This window comes from Podarcis pityusensis (assembly GCF_964106645.2).
Source record: "Podarcis pityusensis genome assembly, chromosome: 9".
NCBI classification, from domain to species: Eukaryota; Metazoa; Chordata; class Lepidosauria; order Squamata; family Lacertidae; genus Podarcis; species Podarcis pityusensis.
In genome coordinates this window covers 26,013,774-26,033,568 of record NC_138034.1, presented here as the reverse complement: position 1 = coordinate 26,033,568, position 19,795 = coordinate 26,013,774, and the positions used below count along the sequence as shown (strand labels likewise).

The 19,795-nt window shown below is 40.8% G+C and overlaps 1 protein-coding gene across 30 annotated transcripts in view; it reads right to left on the bottom strand.

Moving 5' to 3' along the window:
- Window positions 1-19,795, bottom strand: part of SORBS2 (sorbin and SH3 domain containing 2) — a gene marked incomplete at its 3' end in the record, with an annotated part of 186,285 nt that overhangs the window by 148,228 nt on the left and 18,262 nt on the right. For all 30 annotated transcript variants that reach the window (XR_013990350.1, XR_013990351.1, XR_013990352.1 and 27 more), the window contains one exon: window positions 7,699-7,836. The remainder of the gene's footprint in view (window positions 1-7,698; window positions 7,837-19,795) is intronic.

The following is a 19,795-nucleotide window of genomic DNA, read 5'->3' as shown; positions in this document are numbered from 1 at the left end:
TCGGGGGAAGCTACATAAACTGGTGGAGGAGGAGTGGTCCGCTGTTGTGGCAACTGCTCCATAGAGTGTGGACCTAGGAATTTCTAAACCTGCCCTGACGACAGAGGGAATTACTCCCCCCCCCCCGATTCTTGAAGGTGGATAAGCTGCCTAAAGGTTTTAAAGGTAGCATGAGGGCTCAAGCAGTCATTGCTTTGTCTTTGCCCCCATTCAACTAAAGAGGAGGATAGAATCTTTCTTTTTTTTTAAAGGAAGAGATATCCAGGGCTCAATAAAACAACACCCAAGCTCACTAAATAAATTCATTAATAATGAGAAGCTTGTCAGACTAAAAGAAAAACCGGCTGAGGCTGTAGGATGCCTACGAAACTGAACTGCGAAACACCCTCATACCTTGATCCTAAACAAGTGTAATCAGAAGTCAGTCCTATGCAAGCATTTACTCCAAATTACTAAAAACTTCAGGCTCTAAGTAGGTGAATATGTCAATTCTGGCTTCTCTCAGTTTCTCACTTTTCCATTCTTAAGTATGTTTTCCAAATTTCCATATCTCACAAAAATTTAACAACAGTTTAGTGCAAATTTCTCCTAATAGACACATTTTATATGCAATTTTGCCTAATATACATTTTTCTTGCCAAGAATTTTCCCCAATACATGTATGAATGTACATTATCTTCACCCATATATACATTTTAGCCAAGTATATGCATTTTTGTACATGTCATTTGGCTAGAAAAGTGCCTTGCAAAAATCGGAGGTGTGCAGTTTTCTAGGCTGCTTTTGTTTTGGTTCATGTAATGAATGTATTGCCTAGAATGTTATTTTTGTTTCAAACTTTGCAGATTCTTGACAAGATGGACTGTTTCAAGAGGTGGCAGAAAGACATTGCGAAATTTGTCTGGCAGGGCAAAAAGCCCAGAATAAAATTTAAAGTACTTACAGATGCAAAAGAAAGAGGGGGATTTGCCCTGCCGGACTTAAAACTGTATTATGAAGCAGCAGCGTTTTGCTGGCTGAAAGAGTGGATGCTCCTCGAGAACACAGATATCTTGGATTTAGAAGGTTTCAATAATACATGTGGTTGGCATGCATATCTATGGTATGATAAAATCAAAGTGCATAGGGCCTTTAAAAATCACATTGTCAGAAAAGCGTTATTTAATGTTTGGATAAGATATAAAGACTTGTTGGAAAACAAAACCCCTAGATGGTTGTCACCCTTGGAGGCTAAGGCATTGAAGAAACTCAATATGGAGGCCGAATGGCCAAAGTATTGGGAAATCTTGGAACAAGATGGAGACAAATTGAAATTACAGAGTCATGAGAAATTGAAACCTAAAGTACGAGACTGGCTCCATTATTATCAAATAATGGAGGTCTACAAACAAGATAGGAAAATTGGCTTCCAGGTGGAGAAATCAAAATTAGAAACTGAATTGTTAGAACCCAATACCAAGAATTTATCAAGAATGTATAATTTGCTGCTGAAATGGAATACACAAGATGAAATAGTTAAATCGGCTATGATTAAGTGGGCACAGGACATTGGTCACAACATTATGTTTGCTGACTGGGAATGGTTGTGGAACACCGGTATAAAATTTACGGCATGTAATGCCTTAAAGGAAAATATTATGAAAATGATCTATAGGTGGTACATGACCCCAGTCAAGCTAGCAAAAATTTATCATTTGCCTGATAATAAGTGTTGGAAGTGTAAAGAAACTGAAGGTACTTTTTATCACCTTTGGTGGACGTGCCCGAAGATTAAGGCTTTCTGGGAAATGATATATAACGAAATGAAAAAGGTACTTAAATGTACTTTCCCGAAGAAACCAGAAGCCTTTCTCTTGGGCATTGTCGGCCAATTGGTGTCAAAGAAAGATAGAATCTTTTTTATGTATGCTACGACAGCAGCAAGAATACTCATCGCAAAGTATTGGAAGACACAAGACCTACCCACTCTGGAAGAATGGCAGATGAAAGTGATGGACTATATGACACTGGCTGAGATGACTGGCAGAATCCGCGACCAGGGGAAGGAGACGGCGGAAGAAGAATGGAAGAAATTTAAAATCTATCTTAAGGACTATTATAAACTTGATGAATGTTAGAATGTCGAGGTTTTGAGAAAGAAAGGGTTACAGCGATATAAGATTAGACTGAAGGAAAGATTAAGATGACTTATGTTTGACAGAACTATTTAGAAGTTGCTGGAAAATTTTGGACATTGGGATGCAGAAAGGGGAGGTATGGGGGAGTCCGAGAAAGAAGGTTTTTGAAAAAAAAGGTCATGAAACTATACGTGTTTGTATGTCTTTTTATATGTTTGTATTGTTTTAAAAATTTTGTAAAACCAATAAAAATTTATATATATGTTTTGGTTCATGTATTGTTTTAGATAGTGCAGATTTGGCTAGCTTAATCTTTAAAGACAAACTGAATCAAACATCTCCCCCATCCCTACTTTGTAATTTATAAAACGCACAGGTGTGAAGCCCCAAGAGATGTTTCAGATAGACAGACAGACAAGCAAGCAAGCAAGCAAGCAAGCAAGCTGCAAAGTAAGTGACTATTTTAAATGAAGCACCAGCAAAGAGAAGGAGTTGTGTAAACCATTCCTCACTGCTTACCAGCTCCAAATCCCACAGCTCCAAAACGCACAATTGCTTTTCCCTTATGGCACTCCAAACATGTTTCATTAGCTTTGTTTATTAATTCCCAGCTTCTCCATTTCCAAGTTTAGTGCCATTCATTTAGTTTATTAATTTAATCCATTCTATATAAAAAACACCCAGAGCAGTTTACAATAAATAAAAACAGAAATAATATTTGTTTTCATCTCCAACCCAGCGGGGGAATGTGCTTTCTTTGTATGCATTTTAAGAAAGTCACTCCAGTGAATTCATAACACACATTTGATCTGTAACATATAGCTTACCCCTTAAAACCAAGAGATTCCCCTTCTTTCTACACAATTTTGAACCCTACAATGTATTCCTCAATGTAAGCAAATGTTACTCCCCTCTCTGACATTTATTTTCTCTTCCATTAACTATTAACTTATACAAAGGAATGAGCAGTAAATTTCCAACTATTGATTTGACCTCAATGCTTTATTTGTGTTAAATTTTTTCCCCTAAGTTTCAAGCTTCCTCAATGTTGCAGCCACTTACTTGGGAGCTCTTTTCCCCAAATTATGTGAAAGAAGCTGGTTGTGCTTTCTTAAACTAAGGGAAATGCACTATGCTTAAATTCAAAGACATTTTATCCTTCATTATTCATGCACATGCTCCATATTAATCCCCTTAACACTTATATTTCAGAACTAAGGGCTTAACCACACTTACCTGTCCTCCATGCTTTCCAGGCATAGCTAGTGCTTTAAGCTCCTTGCCTAAATACATTTTTTTGAGCTCCCTCCCCCGCAAACTCTACTCTTTAAAGCTGAATCAGAGCAAATGGCAATTCACGGACCCATGTCTGGAAAGTGTGGGGCAAAAGGTGTGGGCAATCCCTAAGCCTTGTGAGTCCTAGCTACTGTTAGTTTGGATGGACATGGGAAGGATAGATAAAGGTCCAATGAAACCTATCTTATCAATCATGTAGTCCAGGGTTTCCTAAACCTGGGTCTCTAGCTGTAGCTGATGGGCTACAATTCCCATCATCCCTGACCACTGGTCCTGTTAGCTAGGGATGATGGGAGTTGTAGTCAAATAGCAGCTGGAGACCAAAGTTTGGGAAATGCTGACATAGTCCTATGAAACTGGATTCCATCCATGCACCCAAATCCAGAGACCAGGGCAGACTCCGCTGTGCACACAAGGCTCTAGTAGCCACAAGCAACTCCATTCATGTCAATGAAAGAAGCAAATCTGCAATTGGAAGAAGATGTACCTAATATGAACCTGCATTTTCTATTGAAAATGCTGTTTGGGGTGAAGAGAGCTCCATACGTATGTTACATGGTTTGGACAGATCAGTGGGGTGGGATTTTCAAGAAGCAGTACATTTTTGAAAGCAATATTTCTACAACGTGCTGTATTAATTTTATACTGGAAACTAAATTCAGAAACATTCCAAGATGAGGTGGCATTTTCATTGTCAATAGCCTAATAAAACACACATGTGTGCATTTTCTCATTTGAATATTTATAAAAACACAGGAGGCAGTTCATTTTACAATCCTCTGCATGGTTACTCAAAAGTACATTCTGTGTTCAGGTTAAGTACATAGCATTGCAGTCTTATTCAGCTAATGGCCCAGTATGGACAATTATTACCAGCTTCATAAAGCCATAGTTTATTAAGCCAGGAATTGCCTCTTCCCAGCCTTCACATCAGATGCCAGTGAAAAGATCCAGCTTGTATTGAGTCAGAGTTCCTTGCTATGGTTGAATCAGGGAAATCTGTCTTAAAGTTGGTTAACAAACCAGAAAAATAAGCCAGGAGTGCTCAACTCAACACTCATTCCTGGCTTAATAAACCGTGGTTTATGAAGCAGAGAATAATTGTCCAAAATGGGTCAAAGTCAATTATGCCAAGTACTCCTTTTACTCATAACACCGAGCTTTTGAAGGCTTACAGTGTTCCCTGGGAGTGAAACAGGTAAATTAAACAAAAAATGCAAATGGGGAAATTTCGTATTACTTTTTCACTAACATACTTGACACCACCATTGGAGACTGAACAAAGAACACACTGTCAAAGACGAAACCTGCACAGAATGTTACCACTTGTTTTCTATGAATGCAGAGGTATATTTACTAAAAGAAAGACATTCCATTCCTCTCCAGAGATTTCTCCTTCATTCAGAAGAACTACAGTCCTGTGTTCATAGTGTTTGGATTCCAGGTTACATCAACATTTCAGTTACAGACCCCTATTTGCAGGAGCAATATTAGTTTGATATATTTAAAAAATGCAACCTTAGACTTCAATTTGGCATTGCTTGGTTCCAGTTGGAGAAGAATTTTAAGTGTATGTAATTTGGCTTTTGTGAACTAAGTGAGGTCACTTAAATATTAAACAGAAAATAATAATGTAGAAGACATTGTTCGGCACATAAATCCCTTAATTCAAATTTTATTTCCATGAAAACTAATACTCCATACTTTGGTTACTTTCAGACTGGATTATTGTTATGTACTCTACATGGGCTGCCCATGATGATGACCCAAAAATTTCAGTTTGCTCCAAAATGCAGCAGTCAGGTGCTCACATTAGTGTTTAAAGCTCCCCCCCTCAACCCTTTGGATATTAAGATCAGCAGCAGAGGCCCTCTTAGCAGTTCCACCACCTTCATAAGTTCAGGGGCTTGGATAGGGCATTCTTTGTGGCTGCACCTAAAGTTGTGGAATTCCCTCTCCACAGAGGGTCATCTGGCACCTTCATTATATGCTTCCTGCCACATGCTGAAGACTCACTTTTTCACTTTGGTCTTTGACACCTGAGTTATACGTTTGTAGGACCCACCCTATTCTCTTGACTGCAATTTGTTTTAAACTGAGTTTAATATCGTATTTTTAAATTGCTGTAACCAGCACAAGGAGTTTATGGTGGAAAGCAGGTAGAAATTGAATGAGTAATCAGTGGCGTAGCAAGGTTAGGTGGTACCTGGTGTGGAAAATTTATTGTCTCTCTCCCCCCCCCCATTGAAATCTAGTTGGACTCCCAAGAGACTCTGATCTACTCACAGTATAAAAAGACTGGCTGTGATCTACCCATTATCATTGCCAGAAGTTGTTGAGGTTTTTAAGGGAAGGATTGACCAAAATTGTTAAGCTTTTTGGGGGGCTGCAGGGTTTGGGCCCTGAGTTGAGAGAGCTTCTGCTTCTCTCCTTCCCTCCACCCTCCTCTTGTTTGTTTGCCTGCCTCCTTCCCATCCTCTGCCTGCCTGCCTGCCTGCCTGCCTGCCTGCCTCCTCCAGCAGCCCGGGAGCGCAGGGCTGTCAAAACGAAGCAGCACAAAGCGGCGCAACTAACCCCTTCCCCCGACGGCTCCAGGTAGGCGGGAGTCATGGGCGGGTGGCACGCTGAATGTCACCCCCCTCGGTGATGACACCCGGGGCGGCCTGCCCCCACCTTGCTCTGCCCCTGTAAGTAATAATCATATTTCTGCAGTAGGGTGTGCAAAGCACTTGCCAGTTTCTCCTCCCCCTGCCATAGGTCTGTCCAACTGTGAAAGTAACAAAAACAAGATGAAGTACTTACAAGACTACTACTATTTGTAGGGTGGACACAAGGTATCTTTAAGCTTTTTCAGCTCTTTCTCAATGGTACCTTCTTCTGAAAAATAGTCATCTTCTTTTGAATGGTTTCACTAGAGATCACACCCCTTCTGGATTTGCACGTTATGCCCCTTATCATATAAAATGACCCAAGCCTTAATTAAAATCAACATTAGATTCACCCTCTGGCTTATCATTAGCAACAAGATGAGTCAAAGATTCCAGGGATGAGTGGTGATGGCATTGTTTATATGATATTCCCTCTTTAAGGGGTGGAGGTTAATAAGCCCACCCTTCCTATTCTTAGATGAATTCGTAAAACATTTTAATTCCATAAAGGGCTTTATGATTGATTTCTGCTGTTTTTATTTCTCTGTTCTGGTTTTTAAATGCTGTTATGCTTTTATCTTCATACTTTGCTTTATTGTTATGCTCTTATTGTGAAGCTCTTTTAGAAAACTAGTTTGAAAAGCAGGATATAAATAACTAGCAACAATTTCCTTCCCTTCATCCACATTTTCCTGGGAATTGGCAGTCTACCCACCAACCTTTCAGCTAAGGTGGGTGCCTTTTTTTCAAAGCCAACAGAACATTTGCATAACGAAGCTTTAACCCTTCATCATTGCACCTCATTGCTGGACAGTGGTCAGACCAAGGAGTCTGACAGAAAAAAAGGTACAGGTCATGACCGAAGGATTTCAGGAAGGCAAGTGGAGCTACTTATATACTTTTGCTATTCAAGAAGCAAGTTGCAAGGCAAAGTTGAGAAGAGATTAATAAACTGAAGGCAGAAGAAGGCAGCGGCAACCCATAGCAAGTATATTTTCAGCAAAATGAAGAGATAAAGCTTTTCCTGTACCCACTTCGGGCTGTCATTGGAAGGCTGGCGACGGCTGTCACTGCAGATACTGAAATGAATTCTGAACATTTACTGTATCAGAATACCAAGGACTAAGGAAATGCAGATCAACTCAAAAATATACAATTACATTCCCTTATTTCCCTCCCTTTTTTTCCAGGGGAAATGGAGTATGGCAGCAAATTATAGTATTCCGAGTTTCAAGTACTTGAAAGCTAGCAAACAATTTAAAAAGAAAGTCACTGACTAGTTTGCTTCAGACCTTTTCAAAGGCAATTACCAGACCAAAGAAATTAATAGGAAAAATAAATTATTTTCTTAAAAACAAAATTAGCATTTCATTAAATTTCCTGAATTACTATTTATTTAGCAACACACAACATAAACCTCACATGCCTCTGCACACCCTTAGCTTGCTGAGATTTCAAAGAGACTCTCTCTCTCTCTTTCTCAGAAACACCAACTCTCTATGGCAGGTTCTTACAGTATGTTAATTAATGACCAAGGAATGCCAGCTATGAATGCAGAATGAAATTGTAAATCCCTAACAAACACACACACACACACACACACACACACACACACACAAAGAGAGAGAGAAAATTACCGGTCAGACGAGTCTTCTTGTTTTTCAGATGTAGGAGATTTTAATATTTTTGTTCTTGTACATCAAGATCTTGTTAACTCAGTCCTTTCTTAATGTTTAGCTTCTGTAAAGGTCTAAGTTTAACTGAAGAACAAGAACCTGCAATAGAGAGGAAAAGAGAGGGCGATAAGAGCATGAAAGAATTTCAGCTGCTGGCTGCAGCTACTGTTCTAGGAGCATTTGAGCTATTTTCAGCACCGGACGGGTTTGTCTGCAATAAGAGAAACCAGAAAAGTACACAGGCAGGAAACTCACAACAACTTTGTTCACTGTTCAGATTCCACATCCAAACTTGCAATGCTGAGCAAAATCAGTTTTCAGACAATTTAAAGCAGCATGCTGCACAAGAAATAAACCCTGATTGACTTCATTTTTCTTGGATCGGGTGACCAGCCTGGAAAATACTGTAAATATTGTGCCTCCTTTTAATAGCATCAACCCAGATTCTTTGAATGAGGAGCTTTCTCTTTTTTGCTTTATTTTGCTTCCAAGGCCTTTAGATCTCACTGGCTCACTTGGCTTCCTAAAAGGGAAACCAGAAGTTTATTTCCTGTTTGCAACAAAATGTTTGGAATCTGCAACCCTTCTATTTTCGAATGCTTAGTGACCTAAGAATGATTGTTGACTCTATAGCGTTTATGTGACAAGGGAAATGAGGAGCCAATTGGTATTGCAATTGCCCACCTATTCACTACTGCAGAGAAGGAACAACTGCCGAAGGTTTCTTCATGTTGGGATACTATGGTAAGCATACTCTCATCAGGTACATTACAACAAGAACAACTTTAATATCTACGTCTATATATAACACTTTCAACTGTTCAAAATGGTTAGTGTACATTATCCTGAAAGAACCCTCTAAAATAAATCAATATTACTTATTTTGTAAATGGGGTGACTGAAGCTGAGGTGGGGGCAGCTTATGTAAGTTTATGGAAAAGATGAGATTCAAACCCTCCTGATTCCATACGATCAGTTCAGACACCATTTTCACACTGGGGAATAAAGAACACTAACTTATTAATTAGCCTTCACCCCAAAAAATCTTCCATCATTATAGATGTGGGAGATTTAAAATGGAAAATGAAGAAGAAATTACTGCCGTTTGCATGGCCAGGAATAGAAATGAGTCAGGCGAATACAATCAATTTTTTTTTTTACATTACCGTTGTGGTTGTTTTTTTAATGTCCACAAATGACATGTAATTAATGAAAACAATGTTTTGACATGTCCCTTGCATCGAAATGTATGTAAGTTAGGCAAATACTTTGCAACTTACATTAAGTAGAAGACAGCAAGACAAATAATGTAGTACTAATCAAACTGAAAGGGATGCGGGTAGCGCTGTGGTCTAAACCACAGAGCCTAGGGCTTGCCGATCAGAAGATCAGCGGTTCGAATCCCCGCGATGGGGTGAGCTCCCGTTGCTCGGTCCCTGCTCCTGCCAACCTAGCACTTCAAAGGCACATCAAGTGCAAGTAGATAAATAGGTACTGCTCCAGCGGGAAGGTAAAAGGTGTTTCTGTGCACTGCTCTGGTTCACCAGAAGCGGCTTAGTCATGCCAGCTCCCTCGGCCAGTAAAGCAAGATAAGCGCCACAACCCCAGAGTCATCTGCGACTGGACTTAACGGTCAGGGGTCCCTTTACCTTTGCTCAAACTGCTGTGGAACAGAAACCAGCAATGGTTGTAGGGCAAACACAGGTCGGAACAGAAATTGCTGCCTTCTTATATGCGATCAGGCCAGAGAACTTTCCTGGATGTCCTCTACAAACATCTTTCCTAACTGGGAAACCCTTCATCACCAAGAAACAACCCTCATCTCTAATAGTTTATCTTGCAGTGCCCTTCACAGGACTTTTATTTCCACTAGATTGGAAAATTAGCTCATTGATCCTCATATCAAGGGATGGGGAGAAATTTATTCGGTCCACATTTTAATGCAAACCCATCAAATTTGCACTGTATGAGCCAATGAATGAACCCTTCAAAATTCACACTTCTCCAATGTTTGTGATGCAGCTCTCCAACCAAAGAGTGCATACAAAATGTGTGTATTAGAGGAAAATGCATGCAAAAATTTGCAGATATTGCTGAAAATAATGTGCAAAGCACTGATTGTATTAGGGGAAATAGCTTACAAAAATGTGTGTATTTGGAGAAGTGTGCACAAGAATGCATATGAAAATTAACATATGTAGCAAATACGAAACTTAAGACTGGAAAAATAAAAAACTGGGTGATTAGATTTTTTCTGGTTCAGATCATTCCTCATCTAATGCACTCAGAATGGCAACAGAAGGATCAATATCACCAAGACCACAAATGAAAATCGAATGTTGCCTATTTTGGAGTGGTTCTGCAACATTATTGTGGTTTGCAAAGTTGTGCTCAAAAGCTTTGTTTCAAAAGCAAACACAAACAGCGCTTTATTAAACAACCCATGCAATAATCTTGTAACTTCCTGTCCTCACTTGCTGCATGTGACTGACAACTTCCTTCTCTTAAAAGTACAGGCAAACTTTATAGAACACAGGTAACCAACAAAGTGCCCTACAGATGTTTTGGGCTACAGTTCCCATCAGCACCAACCAGCATGGCCAATAGTGAGGGATAATGGGACTTGCAGTCCGTAACTTCTGGGAGGGCACCATGTTGGCTACATCTGTTCTAGGAAATGCCTCAGGAGCCAGTAAGGTGTATTGCTTAGTGTGTCAGACCAAGATCTAGGAGACCAGGATTCAGATCCCTACTCAATCATGAAGCTCACTGGGTGACTCTGGGCCAACCATTCACTCTCAGCTTAACATACATCACTGGGCTGCTGTGAGGATAAAAATGGGGAAAATGAGAAAATGATGCGTGCCTCCTTGAACTCTAAAATGGGTAAGGTGGGATATAAATGTAAAAATAAATACATAAAATAAAAATACAGGACACTATAGGAGAATCTCAGCTGAGCAATGGATCATTCAAATATATGTGCTTGTTACAGGAGTTGTAAAATCAAGATTCATAAAAAATATCCAGCTCAGGATTGAATGAGTCCTGGATTAAATACAGTGGTACATCTGGTTAAGAACTTAATTCGTTCCAGAGGTGCATTCTTAACCTGAAACCATTCTTAACCTGAGGTACCACTTTAGCTAATGGGGCCTCCTGCTGCCACTGCACCGCCAACGCACAATTTCTGTTCTCATTCTGAGGTAAAGTTCTTAACCCTAGGTACTACTTCTGGGTTAGCGGAGTCTGTAACCTGAAGTGTTTGTAACCCAAGGTGTTTGTAGCCCAAGGTACCATTGTATGCAGACAAGCAGCTGGTTCTTGCCCGGACAATACAACAATTCCCTGTTCTATCTCTCACCAAGGAACAAGTTCCATTTTTAGCTGCTTTTCAAAGAACTACCCCTCTTCATTCCAGCCCTAAATACTACACTGGGCTGCTTGCTTCACTTCTCCTTCAACACTGCTGTTTTGGGGGTTTTCCACACTAAGGAGATACAGCTACTCTTGTCCCAGCCAGCAAGATGCAAGAAAAAAACAAATGTATGATGCTCTGCAGAGCTATATTTCTTTCCTTTCCCTGAAACAGTCTCCTCAAGCAGACAGCTTCCATCCACCTTCAGATCCCCTCATTTACCAGCGGCACAAAATTCAGTCTTGCAACTTGATTGTTTTGCTGTAAATCTATCTTACCTGTCACTTTGATAGCATTTACTAAGCTTGCTAAGTAGCACTGCTTTTGGGGTGAGTTAATCATTTGCAGCAACTGCCCACAATAATTCTTCGCTTTTGCTCAATTTCAAGAAATATATTTTATAGGTCGCAAATATTATTAAAATTTTTGCAGCCAGCCTGTCTGTCTCCAGGACATGACAGATTTCCATAACTCTGAAAACAGCCATGCCAAAAAAGAAGTCCAGAAACATCACCCTTAAATCTAGACAACTGTTTCCCAAATATTTTGCTACACCCTACGTTTTGAAACAGGGATGGGGAACCTTTGGCCCCCTAGATATTGCTTAACAACTCCCAGAAACCCCAGCCAGCATGGTCACTAGTCAGGGCTAGCTGGATTTGTAGTCCACCAACGTTTAAGACCAACGGTTCCCCACTCCTGTTTTAGGCAATGTTATTGATATTGCTTGCCATTTTTGATAATACTAACATTTTAGCAAAAATAGAAAGCCTTTGGGAAAGTATTAAGTCAGTCGTACATGCATTTCCCCATCAGCTGTTAGCCATAATAGCAAAACAGAACCATATTCACAGACAACATACCTTGCAATGCCAGGTGCTGGGGAGAAACAGGGAGAAGCTATCACCTCCACACTCTGCTTGAGAACACCGAGATACATTAGGCTGGTCACTTATGGGCAATCATTTTGCCATTAGCTTCTAGATCAGGTGTGTGCACCACATCTTGTGATCGATTATGCAGGGCAGGGCTTACCTGGGTTCCCCAACATTTTATTCAGATTGGTGCCCCTGCTGCCTCTGAACCTAGAGCAGGGTTTCCCAAAACTGGGTCTCCAGCTGTTTTTGGACTACAGTTCCCATCATCCTTGACCACTGGCCCTGCTAGCTAGGGATGATGGGAGTTGTAGTCCAAAAACAGCTGGAGACCCAAGTTTGGGAAACCCTGTTCTAAATACTCCCACATGTTTGCACTCCCTTCTCAGCTTTATACTAAAGTTAAACCTTTGGAAGGACCACTTCCTGAGCTTGCCACACCACAGACCAACTGCTGGTCCTTTGCACTTGTTTCTCTTTCTGTGAAAGCACGTATGACTATGAGTGGAATATGGGCCTCTCCTGCAAGAAGGTAAGAAAGGTGTTTTCAACATGTCCCCTGCCCAAGATCTGGTGGAGATGTCCTTCACTGTGTTACACCTATGCTGGAATGGTAGCTACGGTGATCAGAGAAGACTTCCTTGTGGAAGCTGTGCAATGCATCACATCATGAGTTTCAGTGGTCCCCTCTTTTGCTGTTCAACAACTGGTGAGTTTTTTTGTATTCCAGCAAGCTTCTGCAATGCTTGAGAGATTACTTTAATCTGTCATGTCTGATCTCCATTGCATTTTAATTATGTTATGGTTTTACTATCAAATTGCAGCTTTTAACTGATCTAAGTCATCTTGAATGGCGTATACATCAGAGGGGTGGTGGTAAATATTCTCTAATAAATAAAGAAGGGTCGGCTGGACTGTTGTGGGCAACAGATCGCTTACTGAAAGGGCGTTATAACTATTCCCATTAACAGTTAAAAGCAAATGGAAAATAAAATTGGAGACATTTGAATGCCAAAATCTGGTCCTTAAGTCCAGTAAAACTGACCTACTTCATGACTGCCTACTGCAGAAGACAGCTAAAACAAGCAACTCCTTTCTGCATACTGTCATAAGCAGAAACACATTTGAAAATCCTAGGAGTGAATTGAAATGCTTAAGAGTCAGCAATCAAATTGTTTAGTTTTCTGAATAATCAGGCATTTGGGATCTTCACAGCTCTGCTTCAAAGCAAATGGTAAATAATATAGTTTTTGATCTGCAGCCACACAAGTAGAATTCTGCTTGCTGAAGAGGGTTTGCTGAAGAGGGTGTCTTGCACACATGGAAAGGCCTTTCCACCCATGGAAGTCATCTCTGGATCCCATCCATCATTGCAGTGTTTGCCAACATAGTGTCCTTCAAGATTTGGACTACAACTCTCATCAGCCTCAGCTCTGGTGGCTGGGGCTGATGGAAGCTGTAACTCGAAACATCTGGATGGAATCAGGTTTGTGAAGGCTGTGTTATTGGGTGTGGTCTACAAATTATGAGGCCTGCTTAATCAATAGAACACAGGTTTTAATTTTGTGTTTAAGTCTGTGATAAAACAAAGAAATCCTGTTGAAGTTGCACACTTTTAGGACTGGATTGTAAGTGCTGTGAATTGTCAGTGGGACTTAGACACACCTGCTTTTCTCTGCAACCACCATTTCTGTAGCGCCACTGAGAAAACAACATACCAGGAATGGGGAAGCTGTGACCCTTCAGATGTTCTTGAACTGAAACTCCCATCAATCTCAACCAGCAAGGCCAATGATTATTTATGATGTAAGTGCCTCATCATCTGGAGGGTTACAGGCTCCCCATCCCTATCATATGATGTAATCGTGAATAGAAATATATTTTTGTTCGGAACAAGTTCAAAGCCAGAGTTTTGCCCTTGGTTATATGAATGACTTCTTGGCCGAATGACACTGGTAGGCTATGACTGCAAAGTTTAACTACCTGAAGGTAGTGTTCCAGAGCAGTAAGAAAGAAACGCAGACCTTTTAAAGGCAACCACAGAACTTCTGGATGTACTTGACTATTCCTAAATCACCTGTATGGATAGCATCCATCATATAGCTTAGTCACCTGGTGGCAATGGACTTAGCTATATCTGGATGGTGTCAAGGAGTTTCCTTGTTATCTATTGGGGGTGGGGGGCTAAACCCTACAAATTAATATATGGTAAGATTTTGATTATTTGCAATATTGAAGGGAAGATAGCAGGCCAGTGGAAAAAAGTACAGGCTAAGATTCCTTTCTAAGCCAGTGCCTCACGTGGGATAGAGGCATTAACATGACAAAAAGGTTTGATGGTCCATCTAGGAAGAATCTTGGGCCTGGGCAGATAGAGGTTGCCATGGTGGTGGGGTGTGCATTTCAAGTGACAGGAGAAAAAGAGACTTTAGAGCAAGGTGTGCTGAGAAGAGGGAGAAAAAAAAGACTGGGATCCATCTTGAGCAGGCTGGCTGAAGGCTGGGAGAGATGCCTTTAACTCCAGTACTGCACTGCTGTGAGGAACAAGCCCCTCTTGCTGTAAGATTCGGACTCCCTCCATGCAGACTGAAGGTGTAAATATATGAATAAATCATATTTCTTAAAGCTATAACAGTCTCTGCCATGTCTCCATTCTCCAAAGGAGCACAGATTCCTTTGGGTGAGTGCCAGGAGCCCCCTGGAATCTTGCTACCACTTGGCAGAGAGTTGGGCTAGGACCCAACTTCCGTAACATCCTGATACATTCTTGTTTAAGAAAAATAATAAAGTTATTTTCTAGCTTTCAGACTGGTGTCCTCTGAGCCTTCCATGACAACCTTCATTTCTTAATATATTTTTCCCAAATATGCAAACGCCTTCTCCCCCTTGCATGATATGTTAAATTACATTGAAGCACTGAATTAAAGAATTTGACCAATAATAACTATTTCCCCCTGAGAAAAAATATTGGTGGGTATCCACAGATGCCATGGGAACCATTTACCAAAGCAGTCATCTATAGCATTACTCCTGTAATTTCCTTGAATGCATGTCTGAGGGTGGGGTACCAATCAGGGGACCCCAATAGATCTTTTCTGTAGGGACAGCTTTGATAGCTGAGATCAGGTTAGCTGGCAGCTGGCCCAATGAACACTTTCATTTCTCTTCTCAGATGGGAAGGTGCTAAGCTGTGGGAAGCTTTGAAGTTGCAGATTAGGTTACTGACAGGTGCACTGATCCCCACTTTCAAAGGCATCCTTCCTTAGACAGAAGGCAGCCCAACTGATTATGCTGTCATCTCTCTCCTCCTCAGCTTGGGTAGAGGATGGGTGCAAGTTTGGTCCAGAGGTACCCCACCTATAGTTTAGCACTCTGGTTCCCTTTCTCCTGTCCTCTGTCTCTCATCCAGACAAGTACAACAGAGGTTTTCCCTATTAGGAGGGAATGCTGAATGCTCTATTAAGTACCTTCTGCATCCACTTATTTGGCTTCACACTCAAAGCTGTGGGTGATAAGAAAAGGAGCAGATGTCGGGAAATCACAAAAGCTTATTCTACTTAGCAATGGGATGGACGATTTGTTTCAAAGGACATATTCAAGGAATCTGGACCTTTGTTACCATAACTAAGGCACAATGAAGAATAAGGTGGCCAACCTGTTTCTCAAATGCATTACTTCAGACTGCAAATGATAGCTCACAAGATCAAATGCTCCTCTATATATAAAAAATCCTTGCACTCAGAAAAGTAGGTACCAGGGAGGATTTTAGTGAAGCCATCTGTCTTGACATATCAGTTTTCTATGTGCAGGTATAACATACCAATCAATAAATAAATTCCCTCATCTAAGTAGAACAGTTCAGAAAACAGGTCAGTTGCCTTGTCTACTATTTGTGAGAACTAGGCCTAGGAGTAAAAGGGAGATCATTTTGCCATCTTGCAGAAAAGCATCCATTGTTCCCTCTGACAAGGAATGTCGAAGTCCGGGTAGAGGATCAGGGCTGTGTAGAATGCCTGGTAATATTGTGTTAAGTCAGTATTTGCACATTTGGATCTTAAATGTGAAATCAGGAAGTCTAAAAAAGTCATTTAACTGCAAGCAACCGTGTTCAGGCTATAAACATGGCATGGGTCACCTAAAAATGAGCTTTTTATTATAAACCCTGAAAGCAGCGCCAGGCTAACAATGCCACGTATCATTTAGTCCCCTGGTGGATCCCAGGTCTGCCTTAGAGGCAATTCAGAAAGATGGATCAAAGTAAGAGATGACTGGCTATTGCTGCTAGTGACCCAAAAAGGACAAAGGAGAGAAGAAAAGATAGGTGCGAGGTGACAAGGATTATATACGAGCCATTCAGAACTACAAAATGTTCTGTGTGCTGCAGTGTGTGCTGCCAATGAAAAGAAATCACCTAGGCTGTCAAATTTCAGAGGGGTAGACATCCAAGTGTGTTCAGGGTGAATTTTAGAAATCAAGCTCTGCTGAGCTACAAACTCATACATCCATGCTGTCCTCATTTTTCTGGTACCCATCCCTCCTAAATCACTGCGGCTATTTTACAATTGAGGGGCGGCTCTATGTTGTTTATGTGTGCACATGTGCACTAGCCACAACCCGCTTAGGGCCAAACTGCACATTACATTATTCACAGTGAGCAGAGGGGATCGTGCTTAAAATCATTCTCGCAGTCCAGGTAGCCCCCCACCCAACAGTTTCCTGTAAATGAAACAGCCCCAAGGTGGCCTGAGACATTTTGAATGCTGAAGCCAAATATCCCACTGACAGCCCTGCAAGGGCTTCACCTCAACGAAAAATGCTTCAAGCATATCCAGAATGCCTCCCTCTCACAGGAAGCAGCAGTACATTTCTATCGTCAAGTTTTACATGCTACCATTTGGTTAACAATGCCACTGATATATATGGAGGCATTCTTCATGAGCAGAGTTACTGCTTTTGGGGAGAAATGGAACAAAACAAAAATTGGCCTTCCAGAGCACAGACAAACAACATGGCGATGGGACTTTTCTTCTTCTTGTAAATTAGACGGAATGAAATTCAAATGAATGCTTTCTTCGTGTCAACATAAAGTGCTGTAAGTTATCATCTAAACTGGAGGAACTCATCACTCAGAAGCAATGCTCTTTCCTGATAAAGGAAAGATGTGTTATCTCTTCTTAATGTATATTCAACTATTAACTCACAGTCACCACACCACTGCAAAATTAAGAAAATTCCATACCCTCCAATAGTTCTCTATTAAAATAGGGACGTCCCATTCCATAATGATAATTTTACTATTTATACCCCACACACCCTACTGAGTTGCCCAAGCCACTCTGGGCAGCTTCCAACATATATAAAAACATAATAAAACATTAAGCATTAAAAAAAAACTTCCCTATACAAGATTGGCTTCCGATGGCTCAGGGGTCGGATAACTCCATACCCTCCAACATTTCTCCAATAAAAATAGGGACATCCTAAGGAAAAGTGGGATCAAATCAGAAACTGGGATGACTTCACTAAATCAGAGATGTCCCTGGAAAATAGGAACACTAGGAAGATCTGGAATTCTACTGGGGGAAAGTCAACAAACTTTCTGTGTCCTCTAGCCTTTAAAAGGCCAAAGCTTTAGCTTATATATTCTTTATTTGGTATGTATCCACAGATATGAAATTTTATGCACAGTTTTACTGTCCGCTAACCTGAGGCTGTAATGTCTCCAGTCCAAAGCCAGGCAGGACCATTGTTATCAGTGGGCTTATAATATGTATAAGGAACTATCATAGTGCAGAAACTTAGTTCAAAACAATTTCTCTTCTGGCTAGGTGCTGAATATAGCAGGTGGAATCTTCATGCATGTGGAAGCATGCAAGTCACCTGAAAACAGTCCACAAGGAACATATAAAGCTCAATGATGTCAGTGGGACTACTGATGAGTATATCTATACAGTTGCATCTTTATGTTGAAAGGCCTATCAAACTTGGGGCATTCTTCACACATATCTTTCTAAGGAATCTTTGCTGTATAAGCTAGACAAGATCCCATTACTTAGGTCATTATTTACACAGGATATATTTTAGTAGACCCTTGAATGTAGTTAATCTTACCTGCACCGCCTGGTGTTGTGTGTGCTTTGCAAACTTCCATATGTATAAACTTCTAACTGCAATAGGTAGTTGGCAGCAAGGGGTGAAATATTTTGGTCCTACCTCAGTGGCACTGGTTAATCATTAATACACCATTTTGATTAATTCCAAAACAATTACAGCCAACACCAATCTAGCAGCAACCGATTAATTCTGGACAGGAACAGATCCCATCAAATGTCTTCATTTGAGCATAGCTCCACATATATCACCACATATGCTTCTGGTTTCCTCAGTTAACCCACAGTCAACTATTAATTTTGTAGTATGCTAAGATAATGTGTTCTGTATTCAAGGAGCAACTTTATCCTCAGATTATGCCCCAATTCTAACATTATGCTGCTATTTACAGCCTGAGTAGTATATACCAAGTCTGAGAGATGTGATCTTTGCAGGACAAGATTCAAATTTCACTTCCGTCACAAACCCTATCAAATGGCCTTATGCGAGTCACTGTTCTATCAACTTTTCACATCCTCATCTGCAATATGGAGAGAATATGGCTGACAGGACTTCGAGAGACTGATGTCCTACTTCAGACATATTTCTGAATGAGCCACATATTTGTTGCCACTTACTCCCCCCTCTCCCTGGTCACTTTCTTTTCCTTACAAGCTCAGCTTACTGCAGTACTACCTATTTGGCCAATTCAGTTTGCCATGATACCCAAGGTGGAAAGCTGAAGTTTGAGTGCTCCTTACAAACTTGAATGGCAAACAAATATTTCAATGTATTTAATTTACTTGTATTATTATTACATTTATGGCTCACCTTTCCTCCAAAGAGGGCTCAGGGCAATAGGTGTGAATCTCCCCCTCCTCATTCCATCCTCACAACAACCATATGAAGTCATTTACACTGAAATAAACTGACTGGTCCAAGGTCACTTAGTGAGCCCCGTGGCTGAGTGGGGATTTGAACCCTGGTCTCCCAGGTCCTAGTCCAGCACTCTAACCACTACAGCATACTGAACCACTGAAATAGGCCCATGCATTTTTGAAGAAATGAAATGTGCTTTTTTTAAAAGAGAGAAAGACTGTGTTGGGCAAGATCATTCCCACCCCAAACCAGATTGATGAAGAATGAAACTGAGCTGTTTCCCATAATTTCAGAAAGAAAAGTGGGATCTGAACTTGGTCCTTTCTTTCTTTTCATGGCTGGGGCACACCTGTTCTGCCACCCAGTAAATGGAGAGGGAATGGAAGAGGATGTTTCGGGGATTGGGGTGGCTGGCTGGCTGGCTGGCTGGGAGAGCCAGAAGTTATTCTCTAGCTTGGATTTTAATTTGAGCTAGAGAGGTATGTTGAGGTTGCATCAGAAGCTTCTCAGAGAGCCTGGGATACCTTTGCTCGCACCTGTAAAATGCTCCTTCAGTAGCAATGTTATTTAACAGTTAATAGCACATACAGGGCAAATCAGCATATAAACCAAACAGAAGCCTATTGTTTAATGAGACACCTGGACGTGCTGCCAAACAATTGCTCCTTAATTCTAACAAGGTCAATTCTCTTTACATGCATTGTATTTCTGAAATACTGTAAATAAATAAGAGAGACAAAGAATGTGATGCAATCAGCTCTCTGCCACACAGCAGAACGGATCAGAGAAACAGAAC